This window comes from Canis aureus, chromosome 8 (assembly GCF_053574225.1).
Source record: "Canis aureus isolate CA01 chromosome 8, VMU_Caureus_v.1.0, whole genome shotgun sequence".
Taxonomy (NCBI): Eukaryota; Metazoa; Chordata; class Mammalia; order Carnivora; family Canidae; genus Canis; species Canis aureus.
The window spans coordinates 71238949-71254696 of NC_135618.1; the positions used below are offsets into that span (position 1 = coordinate 71238949).

At 38.7% G+C, this 15748-nt stretch overlaps 1 long non-coding RNA gene across 1 annotated transcript; it reads right to left on the minus strand.

Annotated features, from left to right (window-relative positions):
• Positions 1-2302: 2302 nt before the first annotated feature.
• On the minus strand, positions 2303-15748 carry LOC144319700 (uncharacterized). The gene is made up of 3 exons (XR_013385440.1): positions 15442-15748; positions 14977-15097; positions 2303-3041 (listed from the first exon to the last, which is right to left on the minus strand). It is a non-coding gene; the product is annotated as an uncharacterized LOC144319700 (long non-coding RNA).

The following is a 15748-nucleotide window of genomic DNA, read 5'->3' on the forward strand; positions in this document are numbered from 1 at the left end:
ACAAAACCCCACCAACAGCATCTTTTTAAATCCAACAGTTAAGAAACAAACCACATCCTTTTAAGTCCAAGAAATTAAGAAACAAAAGGAAATCTAAAACTAGAAATGCAATTGGCTACAGCTGCCCACCCTGGGGAACCGGAGAAGTGGTGAGGGCACAAGCAGAAATGGGGGACTAACTGTCATCCAGCGAAGGTGAGGCCTTGGATCTAACCCAAGGGAGAGCATCGAAGCAGAGTCCCCCAAGCTGAAGCTGAAGCTGAAGCTGTCTGAGGCTATACCCTCAGTGAAATAATGTGCTGGGATGGTGGTGGTGGGGGAAGACCTTTAGGCACAGAAGGACAAGAAGGAAATTTGCTTTCTCCACCTGGCTGGTAGAACTTTTTTTAAGGTTTCATTTATTTATGTATTTGACAGAGAGAGAGCCACAAGCAGGGGGAGTGGCAAAAGGAGACGGAGAAGCAGGTTCCCCACTGAGCAGGGAGCCCATTGTGGGGCTCTGATCCCAGGACCCTGAGATCATGACCTGAGCCGAAGGCAGAGGGTCAACCAACTGAGCCACTCAGGCACCCTGGCTGGTAGAATTTTTAAAAATCTCTCCTGAAAAAAAAAAAAAATCTCCTGAGAGTTTGTTATAATGAGACAGTGCTCATAGAAGTTCTAGATTCAAATGGGCTCTACCCTGTAAAACCTAAAACTGAGAGATTAACAGACCTGTTGATCTCAGGCTTAGTACTATCTGTTGCTACTCAGAGACAAACTCAATAATTGCTCCAAAGGCACCAGACCTCCACTGAGGCCTTTACCCTGAATTCCTCCAGGAAAAGCCCTGCTGAAGTAAAATGAAGGAGAAGAAGAAGAAGAAGAAGAGTCAACTAGGAACAAAAGTCTGGAGATGCACAAACAACAAGATTACCCCCCAAAAAATCTGATAGAGACTATAAAATAAGTATGTTTAAAATGATAAAGGGGGACACCTGGGTGGCTCAGCGGTTGAGCATCTGCCTTTGGCTCAGGTCGTGATCCCGGGGTCCTGGGATCGAGTCCTGCATCCGGCTCCCCATGGGGAGCCTGCTTCTCCCTCTGCCTATGTCTCTGCCTCTCTGTCTGTGTCTCTCATTAATAAATAGATAAAATCTTTTTAAAAAATAAAATAGAATAAAATGATAGGTATCCCTGGTGGTGCAGCGGTTTGGCACTTGCCTTTGGCCCAGGGCGCGATCCTGGAGACCCGGGATCGAATCCCACATCGGGATCCTGGTGCATGGAGCCTGCTTCTCCCTCTGCCTATGTCTCTGCCTCTCTTTCTCTCTCTGTGACTATCATAAATAAAAAAATTTAAAAAAATTAAAATGATAAAGGAAGGAGGGGCACCTGTCTGGCTCTATTTGAAGAGTATGTGATTCTTTCTCAAGGTTGTGAGTTTGAGCTCCACGTTGGGTGTAGAGATTAAATAGACACAAAATTAAATAAATATAAAATAAAATGATAAAAGAAATAGTCAGCTATACTTCGATAAAAAAAATACATTTAGGGGCACCTGGGTTACTCAGTCCATTAAGCGTCCAACTCTTGACTTTGACTTAGGTCGTGATCTCAGGGTCATAGGATCAAGCCCTGCATCAGGCTCCATGATGAGCTGAGCTGAGTGTGGAGCCTGCTTGAGATTCTCCCTCTCCCTGCATTCCTCCCCACCCCACCTCTCTCACTCCCTCTCTCAAATAAATAAATAAATTTACATTTTCTAAATGAAAATTTTTATGATTTTTCAAAATTATGACGGGAGTAGTCACCTACAGTAAAAAAAAAATTTCCCTTCTTTTACAGAAGGAACGAAAAACATGAGAGAAAAAAATGACACTATGAAAAAAGAATAGGCAACGTGAAAAAAATCAAACAGAACTTCTAAACATGAATAATATAGTCATTCAAGTTAAAATTTCAGTAGATGATTAAACCACAAATTAGCCATAGTTGAAGAGAGATTTAGTGAACTAGATAATTTCTCCACAGAGAAGTACAGAGTTTACCAAAAAACAAAAAACAAAAAAAATGGGGCATCCCAGTTGTTCAGTCGGTTAAGAGTCAGACTCTTGATTTCAGCTTGGGTCATGATCTAGGGGATGTGAGGTAGAGCCCTGCGTTGAGCTCCACCCTGAATATAGAGTCTGCTTAATATTTTCTCTCTACCTCTCCCTCTGCCCCTCCCTGTGCTACGTATTTACTCTCTCTCTCTCTCTCTCTCTCTCTCAAAAAAAAAAAAAAAAAAAAAAGTAACCATGACAGGGACTTTAAGGTTCAGTTTCCAGAATTTTAATGGAGATGAAATACATACTCCACCCCATATCTCCCACAAAATAAAGCTACAAAATGTGAACAGACCATGTTTGAAGAAATAATGGCTGGAAACTTTCCACATTTGGGAAAAGATAGAAACCTACACATTCAATAAGCTCAGTGAACCATGAGCAGGATCAACCTAAAGAAATTCACACCCAGACACATTCTCATTAAACTGTTGAAAATGAATGATAAAAAAAATCATGAAAGAAGTTGGGGGATATACATACAGTAGAGGAGAACAATTCAGGTGACTGTGAATTTCTCATGGGAAACCATAGGAGCCAGAAGGAAGTGGAACAGCATTTTTAAGGGATGCGAAGAAAGGAACTATCAGTCCCTAATTCTGTGTCTGGTGAGAATACCCTTTAGGAATCAAGGTGGAATGAATATAGGCTCAGAAAAAGGAAGACTAAACAAATTTATTCCCAGCATATCTCACAAGGAATTACTAATGTAAATTTTTCAGGTAGAAGGGAAATAATACCAGAAGGAAACCTGGAACTTCAGGCTTGACAGAAGAGCAACAGAAATGATAGGCATCTGGGGGTGCTTGGGTGGTTCAGTCGATTCAGCATCCTTCAGCTCAGGTCATGATCCCAAGGTCCTGGTATTGAGCCCCACATAGGGTTCTCTGCTCAGTGGGGAGTCTGATTCTCCTTCTCCCTCTGACTGCTGTTCCAACTCCTTATGCTCTCTCTCTGTCAAATAATAAATAAATAAAATATTTTTTTAAAAAAGAAATGGTAGGGATCCCTGGGTGGCGCAGCGGTTTGGCGCCTGCCTTTGGCCCAGGGTGCGATCCTGGAGACCCGGGATCAAATCCCACGTCGGGCTCCCAGTGCATGGAGCCTGCTTCTCCCTCTACCTATGTCTCTGCCTCTCTCTCTCTCTCTTTCTGTGTGACTATCATAAATAAATTTTAAAAAATTAAAAAAAAAAGAAATGGTAGACGTCTGGGGAAATACAACAGACTATTCTTTTTCTAAGTTTTAAAAATTATTTCTGACAGTTGAAAGCAAAAAGTTATAACATTGTTCAGTGGAATGTTCAGTATATGTCAATGTAGTATATACGATAACCACAACAAAAAGGGAAACAGTAAAGGGACCTTTATTAAAGTTAAAGTTTCTACATCCCACTCAAAGTGGCAAAATATTGATTCTAAGTAGACTGGAAAAGTTAAGTTTGTATATTGGGCCCCCCTAGAGCCACCACTAAAAAACTATACAAAGAGATACAGTCAGAAACACATCAGATAACATAGTAAAAAGCATGCAAATAACCCAAAAAATAAGAAAGGAGAAATAGAGAAACATAAAAGGGAAAAGCAGAAAATTAATAAAATAGTAGACCTAAATCCACACAGATCAATAATAACAATAATAATACTAAATGGAGATGAGCACTCCAATTAAAAGAAAGATATTGTCAAAAAGGATAAAAGAGAAATAAAACAAGATCTAAGTATATGATGCCTCCAAAAAGCTTATTCAAATGTAATGATATAAATAGGTTAAAAATGGAGGAACAGAAAAAGATATACCATTAAGAAAACATTCAAAAGAAAGCTGGAGTGGCTATACTAAGATCAGACTAAGTAGACTTTAGAGCAAAGAAATTTACAAAGGACAAGTTCAATTTACCAAGAAACAATCTTAAATGTGTGCCCCTAAAAATAGAGCTTCGGAATACATAGAGCAAAAGCTGGCAGAAATGAAAGAAGAAATAGATAAATGCACAATTATAGTTGGAGACTATAGCATTTTTCTGTCAGGTATGTAGTAATAGTACTAGTAGACAGAAAATCACAAAGAACTGAACAATAGAACTGAAGAACTGAACAATACCATCAGCCAACTGGGTCTAACTGACATTTATAAGACACTCCATCCAACACCATCAGAATACACCTTCTTTTCAAATGCCCATGGAACATTCACCAGGACAGACTATATTCAGGGTCCTAAAACTAACCTTCACAAATATAAAAGAAGTGAAATCATACAAAGTATGACTATAAAGAACTTAAACTAGCTATCAGAACAAAATAACACAAAAATATTTGAACCCTTGGAAATGAAACAACACACTTCTAAATAATCCATGAGACTGAACATCACATATTCATTCTATGAGGCCAGTGTACCCCGACATCAAAGCCAGACAAAAACATTACAAGAAAAATACTCTACAGACTAATAGCCTTTATGAAAATAGATGGGAAAAAAACTCAACAAAACCCTAGCAAACTGAACCCAAAGTATATACAAAGATTATATACCATGACCAAGTGGGATTTATCCCAGAAATACAAGAGTGATTAAACAAACAAAAATCTGTCAAAATTAACCCAAATTGTATCAAAATATTAAGAGTGAAAGTGGTAAAAATTCTTAGAAGAAAATTTAGTAAATCTTCATGATCTTGGATTTGGCAGTGGTTTCTTAGAAATGACATCAAAGGCATGAGCAACAGAAGAAAAACAGATAAATTGGACTTTGTCAAACTTAAAAAAAATTTATATTCAAAAGATGCCACCAAGAGAGTGAAAGATAACAGGAGAAAATATTTGTGAATCATAGCTGTGATAAAGGACTAGTATCTAGAATATATAAAGAATTCTAAAAACCCAACAACAAAAAGACCAACAACCCAATTTAAAAATGGGTAAAGAGGATCTAAATAGACATTTCTCAAAAAAAAAAGTATGCAAATGTCCAATAAACATAGGAAAAGATGCTCATTGTCATTAGGCATTAGAAAAATGCAAATCAAAACCCAATGAGAAACCACTTCACACCCACTAGAATGGCTATGATTTTTTTTTTAAAGGAAAAAAGAAAATGACAAATGTTTGCAAGGATGTAAAGAAATTGAACCATCATATATGGCTGGTGAGACTATAAAATGGTACAGCCTCTGTGGCAACAGTTAAAGATAGAGTTACCATATGACACAGCAGTTCCACCCCTGGATATATTACCAAGAGAACTGAAAACATATGTTCACATAAAAACATGTGCATGAATATTCATAGCAACATTATTCGTAAAGCCAAAATTTGGAGGTAAGACTGATGCCTGAAGAAACAGAAAGGCCAAACAGACCTATAATTAAATACGTTGAACTACTAGTTTCACATCTTCAAAAATAAAACACTAGCTTTAGGTGGCTTTTTAGGTGAGTTCTTCCAGAAATGAAGGAACATAAAACACAAATCATGAACAAAATATGCTGAAGAAGAGAAAAAGAGATTCTCTCATTTTATAAGGCTGATAGAGTATTAAACCACCAGCTAAGGATGAACTTTCCCAGCTTCCCTTGCAGACTTGCTGTGGACTTCTGTTGCAATGGGGCATAAGGGCAAATTTCTGGGAGCCTTCCTTAACAGATAGCTTCTGTGCACCCTTTGCCTGTTTTATACCTTTTTCCCCTCCTATGTAGAACTCAGAGACCACCTTGGACCATGAGGACCATAAAGACAGTGGGGCAGTGAGCTGCAAGAAGCTTGAGTTCTGAGGACTTTCTTGGAAAAGAGATATCATTCCAGCCTCTGGTTGCCTACATCTGAACTTTTCTATCGAAGAGAAATAAATGTTCATTTTGTTTAAGTCCCTGTTATTTGGGAATTTTCTGTCACAGCTGAAATTAATCCTAAATGGACAAAACTGATAAAGGGTGTCTACCAAAAGCCTACCTAAATCAACTGTTATACTTAAGAGTGGAATATTAGAAACACCACCTTAAAATCAGGAATTCCATTTCAATAAAGAATGATACAAAGACATCCACTCCCATAGTCTCTACTCAGGATTGTCCTGAAATTCCTGGCCAGTGCAGTAAGACAAGGAAGAAAATATGACACTGTTCCAAGATAACAGGGAGTCACATGGTTTCCTCGCCTGTCTCCCAACCAACCAAGAGTTTGGTAAGTACCCAAACTCTTGCACATGGGCATAAGAAGACACATACAAGAATGACATCATTGCTTTGGGTGAAAATGAGGGATCAGTCAAAGCATCCATCAGTAAGCCAATGTTCAAACAAATCAAATTAGTTTCCTCATGTAATCAGATTTTGTGTTAATAGTTAAAATAACAGAACGAGAGCTACATGTACCACATGGATAGACCCAAAACACCTTGTTGATTTTTTTAGGGAATGTCTCTATCTTGGGGCACTTGGTTGGCTCAGTGGTTGAGTGTCTGCCTTTGACTCGGGTCGTGGTCCTGGGGTCCTGGGATCAAGTCTTACATTAGGCTCCCTTCAGGGAGCCTGATTCTCCCTCTGCCTGTGTCTCTGCCTCTCTCTGTGTCTCTCATGAAAAATAATAAAATCTTTTTTAAAAAGAGGAAATGTCTTTATCTTTTGAAAATATATACTGCAACTTTTATAGATGAAATTTTATGGTGTCTGTTTTGCTTTAAAATAAGTCAGAGGAGTGAGAGGAAGTGAGTAGGTATTTTAATGAAGCACATGTAGCCATAACTGGTGATTACTGAAGTTGGTATCTGAATACATGGGGGTTCATTATTATTCTTTTCTTTTAGGGAAAACTGTGAAAAGAAATCATTAAGAATAACATACTCAAAATGACAGTATTTACATAGTTTAAAAGCACAAAAAACACTATATTGTGTAGTGAGTGATTTTATATATATATATACATATATGGTTTTAAATAGATGTTATTTTTGTTGTTTTGTTTTGTCTTTAATTTTTTATTGGAGTTCGATTTGCCAACATATAGCATAACACCCAGTGCTCATCCCATCAAGTGCCCCCCTCAGTGCCCATTACCCAGTCACCCCTACCCCCCACCCACCTCCCCTTCCACTACCCCTTGTTTGCTTCCCAGAGTTAGGAGTCTCTCATGCTCTGTCACCTTCACTGATATTTCTCACTGATTTTTCTCTCCTTTCCCCTTTATTCTCTTTCACTATTTTTATATTCCTCAAATGAGTGAGACCATATAATGTTTGTCCTTCTCTAATTGACTTACTTCACTCAGCATAATACCCTCCAGTTTCATCCACATTGAAGCAAATGGTGGGTATTCATCCTTTCTAACAGCTAAGTAATATTCCATTGTATACATAAACCACATCTTCTTTATCCATTCATCTCTCGATGGACACCGAGGCTCCTTCCACGGTTTGGCTATTGTGGACATCACTGCTATAAACATTGGGGTGCAGGTGTCCCAGCATTTCACTGCATCTGTATATTTGGGGTAAATCCCCAACAGGGCAATTGCTGGGTCGTAGGGTAACTATTTTTAACTCTTTGAGGAACCTCCACACAGTTTTCCAGAGTGGCTGCACCAGTTCACATTCCCACCAACAGTGTAAGAGGGTTCCCCTTTCTCCGCATGTTCTCCAACATTTGTGGTTTCCTGCCTTGTTAATGTTCCCCATTCTCACTGGTGTGAGGTGGGATCTCATTGTGGTTTTGATTTGTATTTCCCTGATGGCAAGTGATGCGGAACATCTCATGTTCTTGTTGGCCATGTCTAGGTCTTCCTCTGTGAAATTTCTGTTCATGTCTTTTGCCCATTTCATGATTGGATTGTTTGCTTCTTTGCTGTGGAGTTTAATAAGTTCTTTATAGATCTGCGATACTAGCCATTTATCTGTCATTTGCCAATATCTCCTCCCATTCTGTAGGTTGTCTTTTAGTTTTGTTGACTGTTTCCTTTGCTGTGCAGAAGCTTTTTATCTCAATTAAGTCCCAATAATTCATTTTCGCTTTTGTTTCCCTTGCCTTCATAGATGTATCTTGCAAGAAGTTGCTGTGGCCAAGTTCAAAAAGGGTGTTGTCTGTCTTCTCCTCTAGGATTTTGATGGAATCTTGTCTCACATTTAGATCTTTCATCCATTTTGAGTTTATCTTTGTGTCTGGTATAAGAGAATGGTCTAGTTTCATTCTTCTGCACGTGGCACCATTTATTGAAGAGACTGTCCTTTTTCCAGTGGATAGGCTTTCCTGCTTTGTCGAATATTATTGACCATAGAGTTGAGGGCCCATTTCTGGGTTCTCTATTCTGTTCCATTGATCTATGTGTCTGTTTTTGTGCCAGTACCACACTGTCTTGATGACCACAGCTTTGTAGTACAACCTGAAATCTGGCATTGTGATGCCCCCAGCTCTGGTTTTCTTTTTTAATATTCCCCTGGATATTTGGGGTATTTTCTGATTCCATACAAATCTTAAGATTATTTATTCCAACTCTCAATAGATGCTATTTTTAAAAACATTATTGAGAGTGATAAACACTAAATTCAGAGAGATGGGGGAAATAGGTCAGGGGAGAGGTATGTAGGGAACTTCAACTGGTTTTGTGCTATTTTATTTCTTAAAATTTGAAGCAAATAATGCAAAATGTGCAGATTTGACAAAGCTGGATTGTATTAGCTGTTGGTTATATAATTTCTGAATTTTTTTTCTGAAGGCTTGACACATTTATTTTTAAAAAACATTTTTAGCTGTTTACAGAAGAAAAACATGCACACTCAAATGAATTTTAAACCAAATGCTTACACATTTGTGATCACAAAAACAAAATTTATGACTAAATTTAATAAATTATTGCTATTGTTTAAAAAAGTAAATGAATTTGACACTATAAAAAAAAACTTATAAAATACCACTTCCATCTGAGCACAGAACTTGCTTAAGATTCTCTCTCTCTCCCTCTGTCCTCCCCCCCCCCCCCCGTTTGCACTCTCTCTCTCTCAAAAAAAAAAAAAAATGATAGGGCAGCCTTGTGGCTCAGTGGTTTAACGCCGCCTTCAGCCCATGGCCTGATCCTGGAGACCCGGGATCGAGTCCCACGTCGGGCTCCATGCCTCTCTCTCTCTCTGTCTCTTTCGTGAATAAATAAATAAAATCTTTTAAAAATGATATATGAATGGTCAATAAGCACATGAATAGATGCTTAAGAGTAGAATATTAGAAAAACCACCTTAAAATCAGGAATTCCATTTCAATGAAGAATGATACAAAGACATCCACTCCCACAGTCTCTAATCAGGATTGTCCTGAAATTCCTGACCAATGCAGTAAGACAAGGAAGTAAATATGACACTGTTCCAAGACAAAGGGGAGTCACATGGTTTCTCTGCATACTGAGAATAATCGCATACAAAAAAACTTTTAAAAATCTTAGTAAGAATTGCATCATAAAATAGCTCTGTTCAGATAGAATTCACAAAGTATACAATTTATTTTTATTTATTTGAGAGAGAGCGAGAGAACGAGTTGGGGAAAGAGGCAGAGGGAGAGGGAGAAGTAGACTCCCCACTGAGCAGGGAGCCCAACAGGGTGCAGGGTGCTTGATCCAAGAAGTCAGAGATCACAACCTGAGCCAAAAACAGATGCTTAACCGACTGAGCCACCCAGACACCCCACAAAACATTTAAAGTGTACAATTCAATAGTTTTTAGTATATTAACAATTATGTACAATCATCACCACAGTCAACTTTAGAACATTTCAACACCTCCAAAAAAATTACAACCTTTAAAATAGCAAAGTAACCTTTAGCTATTACCCTCCCCGTGTCTCCCAGACTTAAGCCAAAACTAATCTACTTTGTGTTTCCTATAGATTTGTTTATAAATGGACATTTCATATAAATCATACAATAAGTGGTCTTCTGTAACTGGACTCTTGTATTCAGCAAAATGTTTTCAGTGTTCATCCGTGTTGTAACATGTATGAGTATTTGTTGCCTTTTTATCGTTGGATAATATTTCATGGTATGAAACTACCAAACTTTTTTTTTTTTTTTTTTTGGAACTACCAAACTTTTTTTATCCGGTCATTAGTTGATGAACATTTGGTTTGTTTCCATCTTTTGGATACTATGAATAATGCTATCAACATTCATAAACACAGTAGTTCTGTGGATGTATGTTTTCATTTGTCTTGGGTATATAACTAGGAGTGGAATTGCCAAATCATACGGTAACTGAATGTTCAACTGTTTAAAGAATTGCTAGGTCATTTTCTCAAAACCGTTGTATAGTTTTATAGTCCCACCACCTGTGCATGAAGGTTCTGATTTCTCCACATCTTCAACACCTGTTATTATCTGACTCTTTGATTATAGTCATGCTCAGGGTATGAAGCGGTGTCTTGTAGATTTGATTTGCATTTCCCTAATGCCTGATGATATTGAGCATCTTTTCATGTGCTTTTGGTCATTCATATATTTTTTTTTTTTTTGAGAGAGAGAGAGAGAGAGAGAGAACCCGCAAACGGGGGCGGGGAAGAGAGGACAGAGGGAGAGAGAGAATCTTAAGCAAATTCCATGCTCAGTAAGGAGCCTGACCTGGTGCTCAGTCTTACGACCATTCACACAGGGGTCATGACCTGAGCCAAAATTAAGAGTCAGACACTTAATCAACTCAGTCACCTCCTCGTTCGTATATTTTCTTTAGAGAAATATTTATTCAGATCCTTTGGTCATTTGTAAATTGTGTTGTTTTTTATTGTTGAATTTTAATTGTTCTTTCTCTAGTCTAGGTAAAACTCTCTTTCCAGATATATGATTTGCAAAATTTTCTTCCATTCTGTTAGTTTCTTTTCACTTTCTTGATAATGATTTCTGAAGCACAAAATCTTGAAAATTTTGATAGAGTCCAATTTTCTATATTCTTATTTTGTTGCTTGTGTTTTTGGTGACATATTTGAGAAATGTTTGCCTAATCAAGGTCATGAAGATGTATCCCTATGTTTTCTTCTAAGAGGTGTATAGTTTTAGCTCTCATACCTTTGATCCATTTGGGGTTGATTTTTTTATGCATTGTGAGATCAAGACCCAATTTTAGTTTTTTGCATGTTACTTTCCAGCTGTCCTAGCACAATTTGTTGAAGAGACTATTCTCTCCCTTTTGGATAGTCTTTCTTTCTTTTTTTTTTTTTTTTTTCCCTTTTGGATAGTCTTGGCACCATTGTGAAAAATCACTGACCATTCACACATGGTTTTTTTTTTTTTAATGGACTCTCAATTCTATTTTACTAATACATATGTCAATCCTTATGCTAGTACTACACTGTCTTGATTATTTTGCTTTGTAGTAAATTTTATAGACAGGAAGTTTGGGTTCTCCAACTTTTTTTTTTTTTTTGAAGATTGTTTTGACTATTCTGAGTCCTTTGTACTTCCACAGAATTTTAGGATCAGCTTGATCATTTCCGGGGTGAAGGGGAAGGCAATTGAAATTTTTACAGGAGTTGCTTGAATCTTTAGGTTAATTTAATAACAAGTCTTCCAACCTATGACTTAATATTAGTCTGGATCTCTTCATTTGTTCCTGTGGATTCATTTTACCATCAAGAGTAGTAGTTGCTTTCACTCATCTCTTTTGTGCTGTTATTGACCAAAACAAAACAAAACCAAAGAGCCCAATTACATGTCTATATGTTATAGGCCCAACAGTATATTATATGCATATTGTTTTATGCTATTGCTTTTAAAGAGGAAATAAAAAGAAATGTGCATTTATACTGCCTTTTATAATTACATAATTACCTACTGCTATTCTCTCCTCCTCCTCCTCCTTCTGCTGATTCTTCTTCTTCTTCTTCTTCTTCTTCTTCTTCTTCTTCTTCTTCTTCTTCTTCTTCTTCCTCTTCTTCAAATTCTGTCACTTATTTTGGGATCACTTGCTCTCAGCCTGAAGGACTTCTTTTAGTACTGCTGATAAGGAAGGTCTGCTAGCAACAAATTACCTGTTTTTGTGTATTTGGGAAAGTCTTCATTTTTGTCTTGATTTTTGAAAGATAGCTTTGCTAAATATAAACTTCTTGGTTGACAGGTTTTTTTTTCTTTTTCTTTTTCTTTTTTTTTTAATTTTTATTTATTTATGATAGTCACAGAGAGAGAGAGAGAGAGAGGCAGAGACACAGGCAGAGGGAGAAGCAGGCTCCATGCACCGGGAGCCCGATGTGGGACTCGATCCTGGGTCTCCAGGATCACGCCCTGGGCCAAAGGCAGGCGCCAAACCGCTGCGCCACCCGGGGATCCCAGGTTTTTTTTTTCTTTGAGAATTTTGAATATGTTACCCCAGCACCTTCTGGCCCCATCATTTCTGATGAAAAGTCAGGTATTACTCTATTTGATGTTCCCTTGTAAGTGACAAGCTGTTCTCATCTTACTGTTTTCAAGATTTTCCCTTGTCTTTGGCATTCAGCATTTATACCATGATGTATCAGTGTATGGTTCTGCTTGTGTTTAATACTGTTTGGGGTTTGTTGAGACTCCTGGATGTGTAGATTAGTGTTTTTTAAGTCAATTTAGGAAGTTCTCAGCCATTATTTCTTGGAATATTTTTTCTACTCATTTCTCTCTTTTTTTTTCTGGTGCTCCCATTATACATACGTTGCTGTGTTTAATGATGTCCCACATTTCTCTGAACATCTGTTCCTTTTTCTTCATCCTTTTAAAATCTTTGTTCTTCAGGATCCCTGGGTGGCGCAGTGGTTTGGCGCCTGCCTTTGGCCCAGGGCGCGATCCTGGAGACCCGGGATCGAATCCCACGTCAGGCTCCTGGTGCATGGAGCCTGCTTCTCCCTCTGCCTGTGTCTCTGCCTCTCTCTCTCTCTGTGACTATCATAAATAAACAAAAATTAAAAATAAAATAAAATAAAATAAAATCTTTGTTCTTCAAATAGCCTACTCTCTATCAGTCTATCTTTGAGCTTATTGATTCTTTCTTCTACCAGTTCAAGTCTACTGGTCTGTCTCTTGAGTGAATTTTTCATGTTAATAATTGTACTTTTTCACTCCAGAATTTCCATTTGATTTCTTGTATAATTTCTTTTTATTGATATACTCTACTTGATGCAATTTTTTCATAATATCTCCTTTTACTTCTTTTATCATGGTTTCCTTTGGTTTTTTGAATATATTGAAAATGACTACGTTGAGGGTTTCATCTATTAGATCCAATACCTGGTCACTCTCATAGGCAGTTTCTGTTACCTGAATTTTTTCCTGATATATGAGTCATGCTTTCCTGTTTCTTTGAATGACTCATATTTTTTGTCGTAGCCTGGATAATTGTAAATTATAGACATTAGATTTTAGATAATATGGGACTCATATTTAGGAACTCAGTATGGTCCCCCTTACCCCTGGGGCTTGTTATTACTATTTGCCTATTTGTATTGCGCTTCAATGGATTATTTGTTCCTTCCTTTCTCCTTCTCAGTTTGTAGCCTCTGATGTTGCTCCTAAGGGGGTGCAAACATGGGTATGCCCACAGATACCCAGGAATGACTGGTTTTGGCAGGGCTCTCTTTGTCTCTTTCCCTGATTGCACCCATCTATTAAGCCCCACTAATTGCTGGCTAATTATTCTTTTCAACAATGTGCTATGGCATAAATTGTTGCCAGACTGACCCAATCAAATTTGGGCTCATTGAGGGAATAGTTCCTGAGGTCAATGTTTGAGACTTGTTCTGACCTCAGACGGGATCTTTCCAAGTGTCTCTTTCCCTGATTCTGACAAACTAGCCAGCCTACAGTTTAACCTGTATCTCTAATGAATCTACTAATTTCCTTTCAACTACATCTTATCACAGTCTCCAGTGTTTTTGAGAGCACTTCTAGGCTTGAAGAAGTTCAAGCCTGTTGTAAATGAAGTCAGTTCCTTTGGGGAGAGATTGGCAGCCCTCTGTTCTACAGTCTGCCTCTTCCTCTAGGTAAAAATTCTGGCCCATGTCTCTGGAGCTGGGGATAGGGACAGGGTTTGCTTCTCTCTGATAGACAGCTCTGCTTTAGGAGCTGAGTGCTCATTAGAGGGGAAGAGTGATAGCCTCAGGTCTTCTTGGTTTTCCTTTCTCATGATGGAACCTCTACCTTACAAGCCAAGGGAAGGGGATTGGGACCTAGAATTCTCAGTGGTATCATGCTCATGGCAGAATGGGGGCTAGGCAGAAGGGAGCCCAGAGCAATGGCTCAGCAGCAGATAGATGGAGGTGGGCTGAGAAATAGTGGTGTCCTGCCCCATCTGGGAAGATAGCCCTCTGACTGGGAGCTAGCAGGAAGGGGACTTTGGTGTTCTGGGCTGTACCAGTCTGGAGTGGAATTACCATCTTGATGAGCTGAAGGTGGGGGATGGGAGTCTTGGTTCAAATACCACAGACTCTCACTGTTCTCACCAACTTTTAGTAGATTTTCTTAAATAAATGTTTCTTAATTTTATTTAATTTTTTTTTTATGATAGTCACAGAGAGAGAGAGAGAGAGAGGCAGAGACACAGGCAGAGGGAGATGCAGGCTCCATGCACCGGGAGCCCGATGTGGGATTCGATCCCGGGTCTCCAGGATCACGCCCTGGGCCAAAGGCAGGCGCTAAACCGCTGCGCCACCCAGGGATCCCTGTTTCTTCATTTTTTATATGACTTTAGGACTACTTCCAAAGGGTGCCTGAGAGCTGTGATGAACAAAGTCCGCTTCCCACCCCCAGTGGACAAGCAATGTGAGGGAGAAATGTCCATTGCTGTTTTAAGCCACTGAAAGTAGGGAGTTTTGTTACCGCAGCAAACTCTAGCTTCATGGTTCTCAAGCTTAAGCATGCATTGGAATCACCCAGAAGGCTTACTGAAAAACAGAGTACCTTACCTGTGGAGTTTCTGATGTAGCAGATCTGGGTTAGTGCCAGAGAATTCACATTTCTAGTAAGTTCCCATATATAGGTGATCCAGTACTCACACTTTGAGAACCACCGCTCCAGCCATCCTTTCTGAAATGTGGGGATAAATAATAGTACAGTAGTACTGACCTCATTAGAGGGTTGTAGGGATTATTGCATCTTAACATCTGTAAGTCATTTAGAATAGTTTCTGGCTCACAGGCAGCCTTAGTACTATTATTAATTTGTCCCAAGGTTTTCTTAATATAAAGGTATTCTCAGGTGTTTAAACTTTAATACTCTTTGGTCTTTTACTGAAATAACCCAGATGACCAGATTTCCCAGGATTTTCAACTGTCTCTTTTTATTCCTTCTTGATCCATTCATAGCTCACACCAATTGCTAGGGAAGACACTTATCCAGGCAGGATTGTTAACTAGATAGCATAACCTTACCTACTTTCTTCGGTCAGCATGCTCACCCCTACAGAGCTGAAGGCAGCCCTGTTCCTCTCCATGCACAAAGGTGCTTGGGCTTTGTGACTGTGGTCCTCCTCTATTCCCATCAGGACTGAGCTCAGTGTTCTCCTTTTTGATGAACCAAGTACAAGATCCAAGGTGGTGCTAATGGAATGGTGCTGAGATGTCTTCCTTGTGAACAGACTGTAGAAAAAAGAAAGACAAAAACTAAGCTAAGTCAGGGAGAAGCGAGTATACCTGGTTTCTGCTGTACTTCTATGCCCTTCTTCCAGCTGCACAAGGC